The sequence below is a fragment of the Ctenocephalides felis genome, unplaced genomic scaffold (assembly GCF_003426905.1).
Source record: "Ctenocephalides felis isolate EL2017-DRISC unplaced genomic scaffold, ASM342690v1 CF-g0.4_SCAFFOLD_00845, whole genome shotgun sequence".
NCBI lineage: Eukaryota > Metazoa > Arthropoda > Insecta > Siphonaptera > Pulicidae > Ctenocephalides > Ctenocephalides felis.
Window position 1 is genome coordinate 23066240 of NW_020536999.1, and position 15806 is coordinate 23082045.

The following is a 15806-nucleotide window of genomic DNA, read 5'->3' on the forward strand; positions in this document are numbered from 1 at the left end:
TTCTACCATTTTACGGATAACAATCAAGTACTACTTTTATCATTGATTGCCACTCAAATATAAATGCATAAATACACTAAAATTACTTCCATTGATATTTAGGTGACGCCGTGATTTTGCGCCTAAAACAGCAAAGGGTGGCTCCCGCCGTGGCCGTGTGCGTCACAGGTGAGTCTTGGCGGGTGATCCTGTACCTGTGTGTGCCCCCCGCGCCCCTTGCATTTGTATTTTGATATAAAAAGATTTATGCTCGCTTAAATAATACGTGTTAAATAGAGTGTCCGGTATTAGGTGCTGTCCGGCGTTACGGGACTTCCCCCTAATTCACTGATTTCTATTATTTCTTCCATAATTTCTTCAGGAGGAATGGAATTGGCACATGCACAATTACAATTTTAAGTTTCAAATTATTTGATTCCATACTATATCATTTCCTAAATCGATTCTGCTCACAAATAAATAAAAAATGAATGTGCCACGGCATAGGTTGGATACATGAATTTCCAATTATTCCTTTTTCCTAATCCGGCTCTGTTTGTATACAAATAAAATCCAAGTACCTAGGTATATTAGTAGGTATGAGTGTGTGCAGTAAAATTTGCATAATGCGATTTAATCCAACTGGTCTGATAGCAAAGAAAATCAGGAATGCAGAAATGTGACATAGTCAGACGGAGAATCGCGGATTATGCGCCAGCCCAGCGGACAAGGCACCTGAGTGAATGAGCTGATGAATATTAAAATAATTATATTTATTAAAACTTCTTTGAAAATATAGTTGAGAGAAAGAGAAACGAGTTCGACTCGCAACTACATTGTTGGGTATTGTCAAGTTTTTGGAAATTCTTGCTCAGAATCAGTGATTGATATTGATTGGTTTTTTATTGACATTATAAGACCTATTAATTATTTGGGAATACCTAAGTAAAAATTTATGTGTCTGTAACGAATAACCTATTTGATCGCTAAAAGTCAATTGATTCGTATTGACAAGCCATGATAGCATATTGTGGTGGGCGTTCTATCATAGTAAAATATAGTGCTATTTTAGTAGGATCTCGTACTTTCGAAGTAAAATTGCATACTATCGTGCTAAGATTGGTTTCTGTCACCATTAGTTTGCGTTCTATTGTCTTAAATTGCGTTTCATAGTGGTAAAATTGCGTTCGATCGTATAGTAAGATTGCGTTTTATCATAATAAATCGTAGTACTGTCATAGCAAGATTTTTTACTTTTAAAGTAAAATTGTGTACTATTGTGGTAAGATTGCATTATATAGCTATAAAATAGCGTTCGATCGTAGTAAGTTCTTTCACTATCATAGTACATTGAGTACTATCGTAATAAGTTTTTACGCTTTCAAAGTAAAATTGGGTACTATCCTCACAAGATTGCGTTTTATTGTGGTAAAATTGCGTTCTATTTTAGTAAATTGTAGTACTCTCAAAGTAAAATTGCGTACAGATGTCATAAGATTGCGTTTTATTGTCGCAAAATTGCATTTGATCATAGAAAGACTGCGTTCTATCTTACTAAATTCTAGTACTGTTGTAGTAAGATTTCGTACTTTCAAAGTAAGTGCGTTACATCGTAGTTAAATTGCGTTCGAACATATTAATAATGCGTTCTATCTTAGTAAGGTGGCGCCCAGTAATCACGTGAGCGAGTTTTTAAAGATGTTTGCAACCCTCTTCCCTCTTGGTGATACATGGTGATATTCAAAATTCTCCACGTGATTTTTCGTGATTTTTTGTATAAACCCCCTCCTCTTAAAAGCCTCACGTGACTGATGGACGCCCCCTAAAATTGCTTTCTATGCTAGTAAAATGTTGTACTAATAAGATTTCGAAATTTGACGTGAAATCTAAATTGTAAAATTGATTGATAAAATGTATATGATTAATGTACTTGTACATAAAGTCAAAAAATAAACCAAAAAAGTGAAATTGCGTACTATCCTTATAATATTGCGTTTGATAGTGGTAGGATTGCGTTTATAGTAAATTCAAAGTGAAATTGCGTTTTATCGTGGTAAGATTGCGTCCTATCGTAGTAATTTGCTGTTTTACCATAGTAAGATTTGGTACTTTTCAAGTAAAAATTGTGTTTTTTTTGGTAGGATTCTGTTTTTCGTCGTAGGCTCCCGTTCTATCGTCATATGATTGCGTTCTATTATAGTAATTCTCAAAGTAAAATTGAGTACTAACGTAGTACAATAGAAAATTAGAACTTTGCGATATTCTAGGAATGTTCACTTTCCAAAGATATTTTTGTGTGAACATCTCCAAATGTGCGAATGCTTAAGTAAAGTATTACTATTAATGACTAATTCTTTGTCCAACTTATATAATTTATTTTCATCCAATTCCAAACTGCCTCGATTCTTAGAAAACTAAATAAAGTTTGCAAATAGCATCATCCGAGTCCTAGATAACAACGTTGCACTCACCTAGATTTTCTGCGTGTAATAACCGTAATTCTGATTTATATCAGAGTTCGTATGTACATCATCGTAAACCTCATTCACTTTCTTGTCGATTTGATTACAATCTTCTCTTCTTGTTTTATTTGATGTATCTTATCCAGAACTTTCATTTTTACAAGACGAAGTAAAATGTATCATTAGATATAGACGTAGATGCACAAAATATTACTTTGGCGGATTATATTCTCATAGGGCATATTCTCATGACTTCTGTTCTTGAGAGTAAATGGTACAAATTATTCAAACGTTCTTAAATTATTTATTTGTATAAATATATCACTGCAATTATATAAGACATGAGTTCCTACCCGCATTTGTTTATAAGAAAACGTTTCTTGTTGCAATTTGTAATCGTGGAAAATGTATTATATTGTTTCGTAATTTTATAATACTTCAAGTGGAAATATTAGAAAATGGTGCACTTGATGAAAGTGCTACGTAGTTGAAAATAAAAGAGAAAGACTCAAATAAAAACAGATCATCTTGTTTTTTCTTTTACCCAAATGGGTCACTTTCGATAAGTCGTCTTCACCTCTTTCCAAATGATAACAATTTCGATTTTCGGTAGTGTTCATCCATTTAAAATGTTGACTAATACACTTGGGCTTTTAAAAATTACTTATTCCAAGGATTTTTAGATACAAAACGTTTTAAACAATAACCATTTCGGGTTTTAATAGAAATGCGTCAAAGATTAGACTAGAAAAGAGGCTACTTACCTTTTTACCTGAAAGCGTGCTGGTGATAATGAGACAGTGGTGGACGTGGATTTAGATTTTAAGGTATGAAATGATTTTTAATTTTATTTATAATTATTCTATTAGTGCATAAATATGTGTATTTTTTTTCTAATTTAGTAATATTTTTGGCAATTTAAAATATTGGTATTGATGGTTCCATTCACAATGTAAGAGAAAAAAAATGACAATAAAATATAAAAAAATAAGTTAAGCTAAGATTAATCGAATCTTAGCTTACTTATTTTTATATATAAACGTTTATAGATATTAACGATGTTCAATCAACTTTGTAGTTTTTATTATATTTTTCAAATATTTGCGTCATTTATCGATCTAGTTTTTTTTAGTTAAATTTATTTCACAAATGTTAACCCACTTCATAATATTCTAATTTGTTATATGATTTACACATTTTGTCGTTTCCTTCAATAATTATGCACATTTTAAGTTCAATCGAGGCTTAAATTTTTATTCATTTTTTAAACATTTACTCGAATTGTTTTATTTTTAATCTGTATTTATTTTGGTATTGATTTTACCTAAATGTATATTTAAACTAATTTTCAGTAGTTTTCTTACAATTTTGTCCAAAAATTCAAAACTTATACAAAAATTGCTGAGTATGGCATATTTATTGAAATATGAAAAAATCATTAGAACGGTAAAATTAAATTTTATTTATTACTATCCACAATTTAAATTACTTTCAATTGACATCTTCAATTATATATTGACAATACTTTAAGTTTTAATATAGATTATATTTAAATTTAAAAATTAGTTGTTGAATTTATCATAGATGATGCTCCTTTGGCCATCACTGATTTTCTTGGTCACCTTTTTGGCGACTTAAATCTTGCCCTGAACAATACGTATTCATGCTTATCATTTAAAAAAATACTCCTTCTTTAGAAAGTTTTCGTTTTTTCTTGTTTTATTGCACCTAGGTGGTCACTTCAATAATAAATTATCTGAAAATATCTTAGGGCACTTTGGTTAATAGATTAAAACTGATAATTTAATAAAAAGTATTCGCCAAAATATAAATGTTTAATTTTTAATTTAATCCATTGTTTTCAAATTTTCAATTCTGATTCGTATTTTATCGATTTTGTTCACTAACTCTTTATTCAACAATATTTGTCATGCTGCTTAGTGTCATAAACTACTAGTTTAAATTGTAAAAGATCTGCTAAATAACTTTTTTTTGTAAAAATGTTATAAAGACTACTGAATATTTTCTCAATTTTTTTCATTTGCAAATACAATCTTTCCGAATTAATAATTTCATACAAATGGCTGCCTTACGTTTAAATGGCTGCCAAAAAATCAAATGGCACAAAAAAGTGAGATGGCGAATCCTTTACTAGTTATATTAATTAAATATAAATTTTGAAGAATTCTGAGCTTTTATCTGACTGACTTTTATTATTTAAGATCCCGTACAGTTCTTTTACTAGAAAATCTAGGTAACTGCAATACGGATGTTCATCTGCGGTTCAGATTTATATGACTGCCATATATTTCCAGAATACAAGAAACGAAAATTCGAATCGTAATATTGAGGACAGTTCTAATTAGTTGGTTTAGGATGTCGTATAATGAGAATTTATGTTCAAGACGATTTATTACTTAGAAAATTCATTTCAGGTTGAAGTTCTTAGTCGGCGAACCTTAAACCTAGTTATAAGATTCAAATTCATAAAATTGGAAATTGGACATATAGTACGGAATATAATATTGGTAATAGATTGATTAATAGTTAGTTAGATTCGGTTGCATTTTTAGTAATTTGGGTTAAAATGAATAAAATTACATGTGAGCCCAGGGTTGATACTTTAATTCCAGAAAAAATGGCAAGAGTTTTAATTGTAGCTTTAGTGGTCATTTAGTAGGATCCAATGACAATTTGTCCCATTAAATCTCGGACTATTTTATATTGGGCATTTGGTCATTTTTATGAAGTCATTTTAAGAACAAGATAAGATAAGTCTTTACAACATATATTATATGATTTTCACTATTTTATCCAATGTCGGTTTGTACCTATTCCTCTATTTCTGTGTCGTTTCTCACTTTTATCTGTATTTCTGCACATTTAAATTCAACCTAGTTTAATTCGTTGTGCAATGTGGTATTTTATCGCATTCCGATTCTAGATCTTGTCAATTTTTGCACAAAGTTCAATAAAATCTAGAATGCATTGCCATTGAACTAGCTGTTCAATTTTCCTACGATATCGAATGAAATTATCTAGAGGGAATAATTTAGATAAAATCTAAATCAAATCTTTTTTGTGCATTTGATTAATAAACTAGTTACAATTTGAGATTTATAAATAGTAGTTTGATCACAATATAATAATAAATACCCACATCATTTTTTTGATTGCCTAAAATATTTATTTTCTAGGTGCAACATATTAGCAATATCAAATATTGCTCTCAATTACGTGTTTATAAAAAAATATTATACAGATATTTTACAAATTTTATGTTATGTTTCACTGCAATTTTATACTCATAAATAAATTTCATAATAGTTATAAATTTCATAATTATATCCAATATAATGCCAATATTCAAAGCGTTGATTTATTATCAGTTTTCTTTTTTAATATTTTTTTGCCAAGCCATAATAATACTTTCAAATATAATTTTTATTCACTTGTATTTAATTATAAATAATTGAATTAAAAAATACTGGAAAGCCATCAAAAGTCGTCATAAAACACATTTCTTCCAGTTGTAAAATACCTCGGCGTCCGGTTGTTCTTAATTATGTACGATGATGCTTGTTAAAAGATGATTTATATAAAAACATAATAAAATATATGTTGTTTTTCAATTAAATATAAAAATAATGGTTGTTAATGAACAGTTCCCAATACTAATGTTTTCAATTTAATGTATATTTTGGTACTAATTTATAAGAATTTACCTAGACGTCTAAAACCTGGATTGGCAATTGATTTTGACATTCTAAGTAGTACCAAAAATGTGCTGATGTGCCATAATAAAATAGACGTAGATATTAAAAAAAATACATCTTTAATTATAAGAATGAAAAATGATACATGATTTAGTTGATATCAATTTGACTTTTTTCATAAAATCTACTTAAACATTCATTGTTCTCATATTTAAAAAAAGTTATAAATGTATATAAATACATACAATTGATATATCATATCACATAGTTTTATTATTTATTATTTAAATATTTGTCTTACATTTTTATCTATTTTTCGACATGTGATCAGGGCGATAGAAGACAATTATGTTAAATCCCATATTTTATTAAACATTAAAAATTCTTTATTAAGAGCATGAGCATAAGTTTATTTTTAACCATAAAATAGAAATATAGAAAAAGAATGTTAAAACAATTTATAAAGTGAAAAATTCAATACATATACATAGTGCTAATTAATTTTCAGTCTTTCGGCAATTAATTTGGTTTCAATTAATTTTTTTGTTTAAAAATCAACAAACCCACATCAATCTAAAGACTTTTAGGATATCATGCAAGAACAAATGTTGTTGTATCAATTAATTATATAATCATTAAATCTTTTGGATCATATTATTTTTATATTTATCTTATGATTATATTTGAGAGATCTCGTTTGATTTAAACATTATTCTTTATTAACCAGTAGAATTTATGGTTTTATTTTATGACTTTGCGTGCATTTTTCATAGAGGATAAACTTGTACGTGCTCTAAATTTACAGTCAAGTACATTTATACAACTAACGAGACGTAACCAATAATCTGAAGAACGTCTGCAGAAATAATGATTACAGTAAATACTAAATAGTGACTCATTTATTATTTAATACTTGAACAGTTGAAATGATTTTTAGCATATCATATATACAACTTATAAGCAAACAATCAATCAAATAATGTTTTATACTTTTATTATATTCCTAATGAAGTGTATCTTTCTGCTCTGACACTTAACATATTACCATGGCAAATATACACATATGTATACGTATATATCTATATGTATATATGTATATATTTATTAATGTTCTTCCGCAAAGTACAGGAAACGAAAATAAAGCGTTTTCTAGCAAAAGAAAGAAACAGTTCACACGACACAACATAATGTAAAAGATGTGGAGGATTCATTTAACAAAGGTACTGTTTGTTTCTTTGAAAATGGAATGGACAAGTAAAACTAAAACGAAGAAGATTTTGTATTGATATCGAGATTTCTATAGACTACCTACTAACTGAAATCTCTTTTTGAAGTTTTGAAGACCATTTCTATTGATGGGAAGGCGTGCTGATTTGTTTTTGGCGAAGACAGGTCCAGCCGTTTAGAAGATACGGGGCAAAAAGTGCAAGAAATAGCAATTCAGTTTTTGGGAGAACGGAACGTCCGATTTCAATGATTCAAAAAAACATTTTACTTATATTGACGAAATGAAGAATTGATTAAACTTTGGTAAGGCAGATGCAGCTGTTTCGGAGATCAAATAAGGACTGTTTAAAAAATGCCATTTGCCGGTTAAAAATGATCAATAGACATATGCACATCAAATTATCAGATATTTTATAAAGATTTTAATAATAAGTACAAATGTTGTGTACATTCTTATTGGTTGTGTACCCAAGAGCAATCCACTTAGAGAAAATTGGTTGTGCACCAAGAGTTAACCACTTAGAGAAAAAAATGAAGAAAGTCGTTTTTTTTCGAAATTAAAACTATTAAAAATTTTAAATTACAGTACAGAAAGTTTCAGAAATTTATATACGATGGTATGCACCTTAATTTGCTTATTTTTTCCTTGTGATAATTCTTTGCTTTTTGGTCGTTCTGAAGATGAGTCAAATTCGATCTAAAACATAAGCCACATTATTTTTCAAATTAACTGCATTTTGTATTTATCAACACTAATTCGATGGATGCTTTTAAATCATCTTAGTATATAATTCTTTATTTTTAACAAATTATCAGTCTGTTACCTCGGTCGTTCCGGAGGAAGACATGCAAAAGCGACAAGTCATGGAGAACAATTTACTTCGCACCATTGATTCGCCTGTTTACACGACTCTTTGAGCTATCTTGAGTACATTGAGAAATGTATATATTCTAATAACAGGCATTAGATTAATAACTGTTTTTTCTCTAAACAGACATAATTGAGATGTCGACAATTGAGGCGGCGGCTCTCGGGCAGATCTTTCGCAATGTAATCATCGCATGCACGCCAGTTGTAAATAAACATACAAATAGATAAATTATGTATATATATATATATATATATATATATATATATATATTGTTTGCTTGTCTACACATTGGCACCACAATATACATGCGTCTCTTACTTTTCATGTCTATAGATCACTTTCCACTTCTCAAACTTGTTTTTCGTCGTTTCCTTATGCCTTAGCTTTCAATTACCTGGATTTTTTCTCTTTCCAAAAGACATCCACCATCTGCATACTTTTCGGCTCTTTCAGATCTTCAATTTCTTCGGTAAAAAGAAGGAAAGATTCATACTTTTCCCAATATAATTCGGATCTAGTTTTCTACAAATAATTTCTTTCAGAGCTATGCTCTTGCTATTTTATTTAATAAGAAATTTAATTTAATATTTTCAGGGTTCTCCAAACAGTAGATTTTATTTCTTTTCCATTTTTCACTTTTTTCTTGGTTACAGTCAGAAATAAGAACTAATAAATATAATAAATAAGAAATTTAATTTGAAATCTTCAGGGTTCTCCAAACAGTAGATTTCATTTCTTTTCCATTTTTCATTTTTTATCTTGACTACAGTCAGAACACTTAAGGTAGTTGTACCTTATAATTCTTAGAGTCAATTTCTCTGATCTTTAGTGACTTAATAATTTGTGATAAAATGTATGAACTATCAATAATAAAAAAATCTCTAGTAGTAAGTAATAGTCGCAAAAAAATTTACATCGTTATTGTTAATTCACATAAAAATTGAAGTCGAATAAAATCATACCAAATTATTGTCCAGATTAATAGGTTGGCAAATTCGAAGTTTTATCTCCTATTTTGCTAAACACTTACTGAAAACTTAGTCAAATTGCATTTTTTTAATATGTATATAATGGATGGATTGTTTGTAAGAAACTCTATATTAAATAGTTTAATAGTTTCTAAAATCAAACATCAAAAACTAATAAAATTAGGGTACACCCTTTTTATTGAGTTTTCTCTTTACTTGAAAACTTAGAAAACCAGATGCTATTAATTGATTAACAGTCATATTTGCTTAAAAGAATAAAGATACTTAATTTGGTAGTTCAAATGAGAATAAAATATTACCAAGGATTTTTTGACTAAATGTTGGAGATCAATTTGAGTCGATTAAAAAAATTTGTTTAGAAACAATTTAGTTTTTTCTTTCTACAATCTGGATAGACACCAGCTAAAAGCTAATTTGTTTTTATATATACCCATTTAATCTTCTAAAAAATATTTTTTTAGTATTATTTCATATATACTGCAAATTTTTCATAACAAATTCTTATTTTTCTCATAACTTTTGTCCACCAGCTTTGTGTCTATTCTGCGTACTCTATAATTTTGTATATTAATGTTGTTGATGAAGAACCTAATTTATGTCTACTATAAAAAAATAGTTCGTGAGAACTTTTAAAAATTATATTACCTACTTTAAACCTGTCATCAATATAAATAGTTCTTTCGCTAAACTGTTGTATATTTTTCACTCGTTTTCAACCATGTTTTTTAATAATTTTGAAAATTAACGTGTGATACCTAAGTCTGACCAAATATTTTTAATTTCCTTCCAGACAATTGTTTTCCATTATTATACCTTTCTCGAATATTTTATTTTTTAGATGCAACATGTTTATTTTCATAACTAATCTATAATTCCTTCGTCTGGTACGTCATATTGTTTAGAATTCGTTTTGCAATTTAACGATGCCAATTATTTGCGATCGAATGCCATTATCGTAATGATTCACAAAGGTCAATGGAGATTCTTTCCTTGGGTAAATATGAAAACAAAACTATGATATAATAAGCAGATGGGAGGAGGCAAATATAATAGTAGACAGATCTAAATCATCAATGTCGTTCTGAAATAGATTTCAAATTAATAGGATATGTTTGGTGGTGATGAATTTTTTCTGATACTTTTGGGTTCCACTCTGTTTTTGGTCTTGCTGAATACTTAGTTAAAAGTCTAACAAATATCGAATGAAGGTATCAAAAAAGAAGTAGAATATGATATGAATTTCAACACGAATTTTAAGTGGTATGACAGTCTAGATTTCCTGACGTACTCTAAATATGCTAACTTATGTTTAATGATAATTAAAATTATCAAAAATATAAACTGATACCTTTTTAAGTTTTGTCCTAACACACACAAAAATTGAAGTTTATGTTTGTATTATTTAATTTGTTGCATTTGTTTTTTTGTTTCAGTTATAATTAAATCCATGTTTTTAAGATTTTGTAGAAATATCTAATAAAAATCTGTGCAACCTCATTGTTCCATTTAAGTACATATTCTTGCATAAATAAAGAAAGGAAGTATATAAATCGTTAAACCGTTATTAATATCCGTTCGAACAATCAGTTTTCAGCCATTAAAATTATTTTTGGTATCGTGGGAGCAATAGATTGTATATAATTTTATTTCTTCGATAATATTAAGAATTAATTGCAGTTAGAATTAACAGAATTCTAGATGCAATCTGTTTAAAAAAACTGTTTTGGTTTATAATGAACAATAATAATTATTGCATAATAAACGAGTTAAGTTGTAAAATATATTTTTATGGTATTGTTTTGTATTGTTTTGTTAATTTGTCCGTTGTTTAAAATAAAAAAATATGGAAATATGGTATCACAAGTTATTTAATAATTTTTACAAATATTTAAGTATACAAAGATTTTTGTCGAATATTATAATATTATTAATTGAACAGCTTTGAAGTCACAAGAATCAGAACAGTTTAGAAGTCACAATTTGTGTTGTTGCAGAAATTCAGGATCAAATTTCATATATTTTTAAATTGAAATTTAAAAGCTTCTTAAAGGATATCTAGTAATAATATAAGGCGATATTACATACTAATAAATCGCTAGGGACACTCAGTCCGAGTCCTGGCATTGACATAAAATTTCTATTGTTGAAATTAATAATTAAAGAATTCGAATAGTTGCGCTGAATTAGGAGTAATAAGAAAAATAGATTAAAATACGCGAAGATAAAAAAAGAATGAAGCAATAAAAGAAGATAGGAGTTGAATAGAATGAAAAGTTAGAAGAGGAAACAAGATTAGAAGGGAGAGAGAGAGAGGGAAGAAGAAAGAAGTGGATAAGAAGAAAGAGAAGTCTCCCCCGCTTTCTTCTAATCTTGTTCCTTTCTAATTCTAATTCTATTCAACTTCTATCTTTCTTTATTTCTTCAATTCTTCTTTTATCTTCGCGTATTTTAATATTTTTCCTTCATACTCCTAATTCAACTCAAATGGTCGAATCTGTAATTTTTAATTTCAACAATGCAAATTGCAATGTCAATGCTAGGACTCAAACTGAGTATCTCTAGCGTGTGAATTGGGCATGCTTCTGTCTGAGCTACGATAAACAAGTTTAATTAACTAATTAATTAAATATAATATAATAAAAATATAATAAAATAAAAAATAAAACAAGTTAAATATAATTGATCTACTAACGAAACGAATAAGTTTTAACAAAAAATAATTCATTTAAAAAGTATTATCCTTGTTTTCCTTAAATTGATTCCATTTTCTTCACAGATTTTTCATTACTTACACAATTATAATGAATCTTTAATAAAACTAATAATCAATTATTATTAAAAAAGAATATGTTATACAAATTTTAATATTACAAAAATGCTTTATCGATACTAAATTGCCTTCGAAAATAGAGGGCAGTATCTTAAGATTCCGTTACATAACAGTGCTCTCTTATTCGAACCCACTCTCTTCAAAAACCCACTAATTGATCTATTCTGTTGGATTTGAAGAGTACAATATGAGTTTGATTTAATTGATCAAAGAAAGGTCGAAGATTCGATCAATTGAAGAGAATTGATTGACTACTGCATAAAGAATAAAAAAGTGTTTGCTTGATCACATCTATTCATGATTTTCAGTTTTTAACTGTAATGGTAAAAGATTTAGTAGATGATGATTTAGTGATTTTATAATTGAATATTAAAGGAACATTAGGCAATTTGGATAAATGGTTGGTATAACCGCATTAGAGCCTTAAAATAAAAATACTCATGGCAACAAGGACAGCATTTCTTAAATATTATCATTATTTTTTTCATCATATTTATCCCAATTTTCCTGTTTATTTTCTATTCAAGAGATTTAATTTTTTTATACTAACTCTTACTTTAAAAATAGCTAGACATTAATTATTCCTTAAATTAAAATTTTAGCAATTCTGGATATTCAATATTGTGAATATCAAATAACATTATGAAACAGTGTTTTGTTATAACATAAAATATCGAAGTATTCATAAATCATAAAATAATATTATTTTCATCAAGCCATAAAAAGAAATTTAATAACCTCTTATGTATAAGTATTTCATAATCCATTTTATTATACCTCTATCTATTATTATGAATAATTGAAGTATTTTCAAAAGCATCTGTTTTCTAAGAAAAGAAATCAAGTTAAAATCAAGATGCATCATTGTTGTAAATAATGTTTATGCGCGGAAGATGTTGAAATAATTTTCCGTTTTATTTTCTAATTTAAATTAGTTCCACGTAAAAGATTAACTGACGTAACTCATTATAGGTGAAACTGGGTTAATTTGGCATCATCTTTTAATAATGATTGATAACAACAGAGCACGGAGTCGGAGTTAGTGAGGTCGCTGGGAAACCAGAGGAAAAAGGAAATAAAATTTAGGAAAAATAATCTATATTTGAAACTTGGCTAGTTATGGGAAAAAGAGTGCACGTACGGTTCACACGCGATTGAAGTAAAACTTATTTGCTACTGTACAAGATGGCTTTTAAGTGAAAATAAATACATCATATAACAATTTTGAATAATGTTTATTAGTAATATGGTAACACTCACGATGCACACATTTATTAGTGTCAATCATTATACACATTTATATAATGATAAATTATAAATTATATATTTATAATAGCATTAAAAATATGTATAATATTTGAAAACAATAATGTGATTAAAGTCACACTTCAAATATGACATGATCGGTTTGTCATTGTAATTAGCATTTAGAAATGAATCTTTATTAGAGAAATGAAGTAATTGCTGATTAATAAATTCTATAATATTCGTTCACACAGTGGATTATGTTAAACAACGCCTTAATAAATATTGTTTTCGCAACTTCGCTCATCATGTCATTGTGTTTGAAGAACTTCATGTAATTAAAATTAACATACATTCATTGACTGCTTGTATTTTTTTTACTTTTTCGCTGGCGATATAATCTCATTCTTTGAACAACTGTAATATCTGTCTTGCCTAAAAATATATTACACGGTTCCAGCGCGAATCAAATTTTTGAAAAAAAAAACGTCGAACATTAATGTTTCTGATACAAATTTTGACCAGTTGTTTTCTGATACAGATTTTGACCATTGGGTTTCTTCATCGTCTAATTGAGTATTTTAAAATTAGATTCAATTATGGTGATCAACTCCTCGTCCACCTTCAATGCTGGTGTAGCTCCACTTTATAACAATGATGATGATTAAAACGGTTATAATTATTAAACCATGAGGGCTACAATACATATACTTTGTTTGATGCTAAGAGTATTTAGATCATGTTGTTTTGCTGATTGATTTATAATTGGGCTCCTCTTTTATTTGGTTTAATATCTTTACCTGCTGGGTTTACGGTACGGAACTTTACCGTTACCAATTGCTCCTGGGTGATGGATCTCTTAACAGATGTTGATCTTTAGGAAAGATCAAAGCAGAGAAAGAAACTTGGCTGATAAAGAAGTCAACTTCATTTTTCTTGGATTTCTCACCAATGTTGCTCAATTTTATAGACAATATTTGTCTCCATTCCATTCAGACCCCTGGTGTGTTCCACCAGAGTCGACAAGGTCTTCTGCAAGTCTCGCCATGTCCTGAAGGTCTGCGCAAAATTTATGTTTATATGTTTTTAATTTATTTGTAGTTTATTATAAATCTTGCTGTTTTCGCTCTTCAATAAATGATTATTGGAAGCAATAAAATTGTCACATGTCATTGTCGGATTGTGTGACCTGGCACTTGTAAACAACTTAATTACGTGTTGCTTTTGTTTTTACCATTTCAATTTATGTCAGAAATGATTATGGCCTTCGGATAAGTGAATGGAAGAAGAGGAGGATAAAGGCAGGTTTTGAATTTTTAGGATTTTTTTTGTAATTGTAATATGGGCACAGATTGCTAAGTACTCTGGACTCTATTCAAATCATTATTTTCTGATCAACTTTTTATAAATTAATACTTTTACTATTACCTAATCATCCTAATGCTTGAATTATCAATTTTTTGTTGGAGCAAAAATGAATCTTGGACAAAATTTCAAGTGAGCATCAATGCTCCCTCTATATAAAATTAGGAATGTTATTGGTGTAACTCTAATAAGTATTTTTTATTATAATTTTTATAATATTTTTTTCCTTTCCGGTCAGCCATGAAATAAATCAATCCAACCAAGAAATAAAAATTAACACTATATTTTGACATCTGATGGATGTTTCTCGGCCTCCAATTAGTACACAAGTTAAAATTTATTCACCATTGTTTTGTCAAGTAATTTTTGTTTAATTGGCAAACGACATGGCCATTGGTTGTAATTAAATTTACTAAAATGACTTCATCTTACATTTGAGATTTTTATCGAATGCTATTTTTTATTAAATTTATTATAGAAAGTTGATTTTGCGATAACCTTATGAAATTTTATTTCTTTCGCACAGGTTTCGCTTTCTTTGATGTTTTAGCAATTTAATTTTACTATTTGTTTTGTTGTTTTTATAAGTATTGGATTTATTTTATTTCAACTCAGATTTTTGTTCTCAAGTTAGCGTTTGATGATGGTTTGGCGACTTTAGTATATAATTGTATAAAAAACTACAAAAATGCGCACATCAAGACTAAATTCAAGGTTTTTCTCACGCAAAAGGTTGTCTTTGTACAAGATCTGAATTATAATATATATATATATATATATATATATATATATATATATATATATATATACAAATAATAGTGTGGAGCATAAATTTTAATAAGGCTTGTTTTACTTCAAACGTTTCGGTTCATACAATTTAAAAAAATTATTATATTGATACACAAGGATTTCTAGATGTCTCTATGTTAATTTTCCACACCCGAAAAAAAATTTCCTACTTTTTGTTCTTATTTTTTTTTCAAAATTTACTTACATTTTATGACTTTTTTGTCATTTCGTCGAACTTTCGAAAAATTGCTTACATATAAATGTAGTATGTATATTGACAGAATTTGATTCGGGTAATGATTGATTAAGTATCAATATTTTGTCAAAAAGTT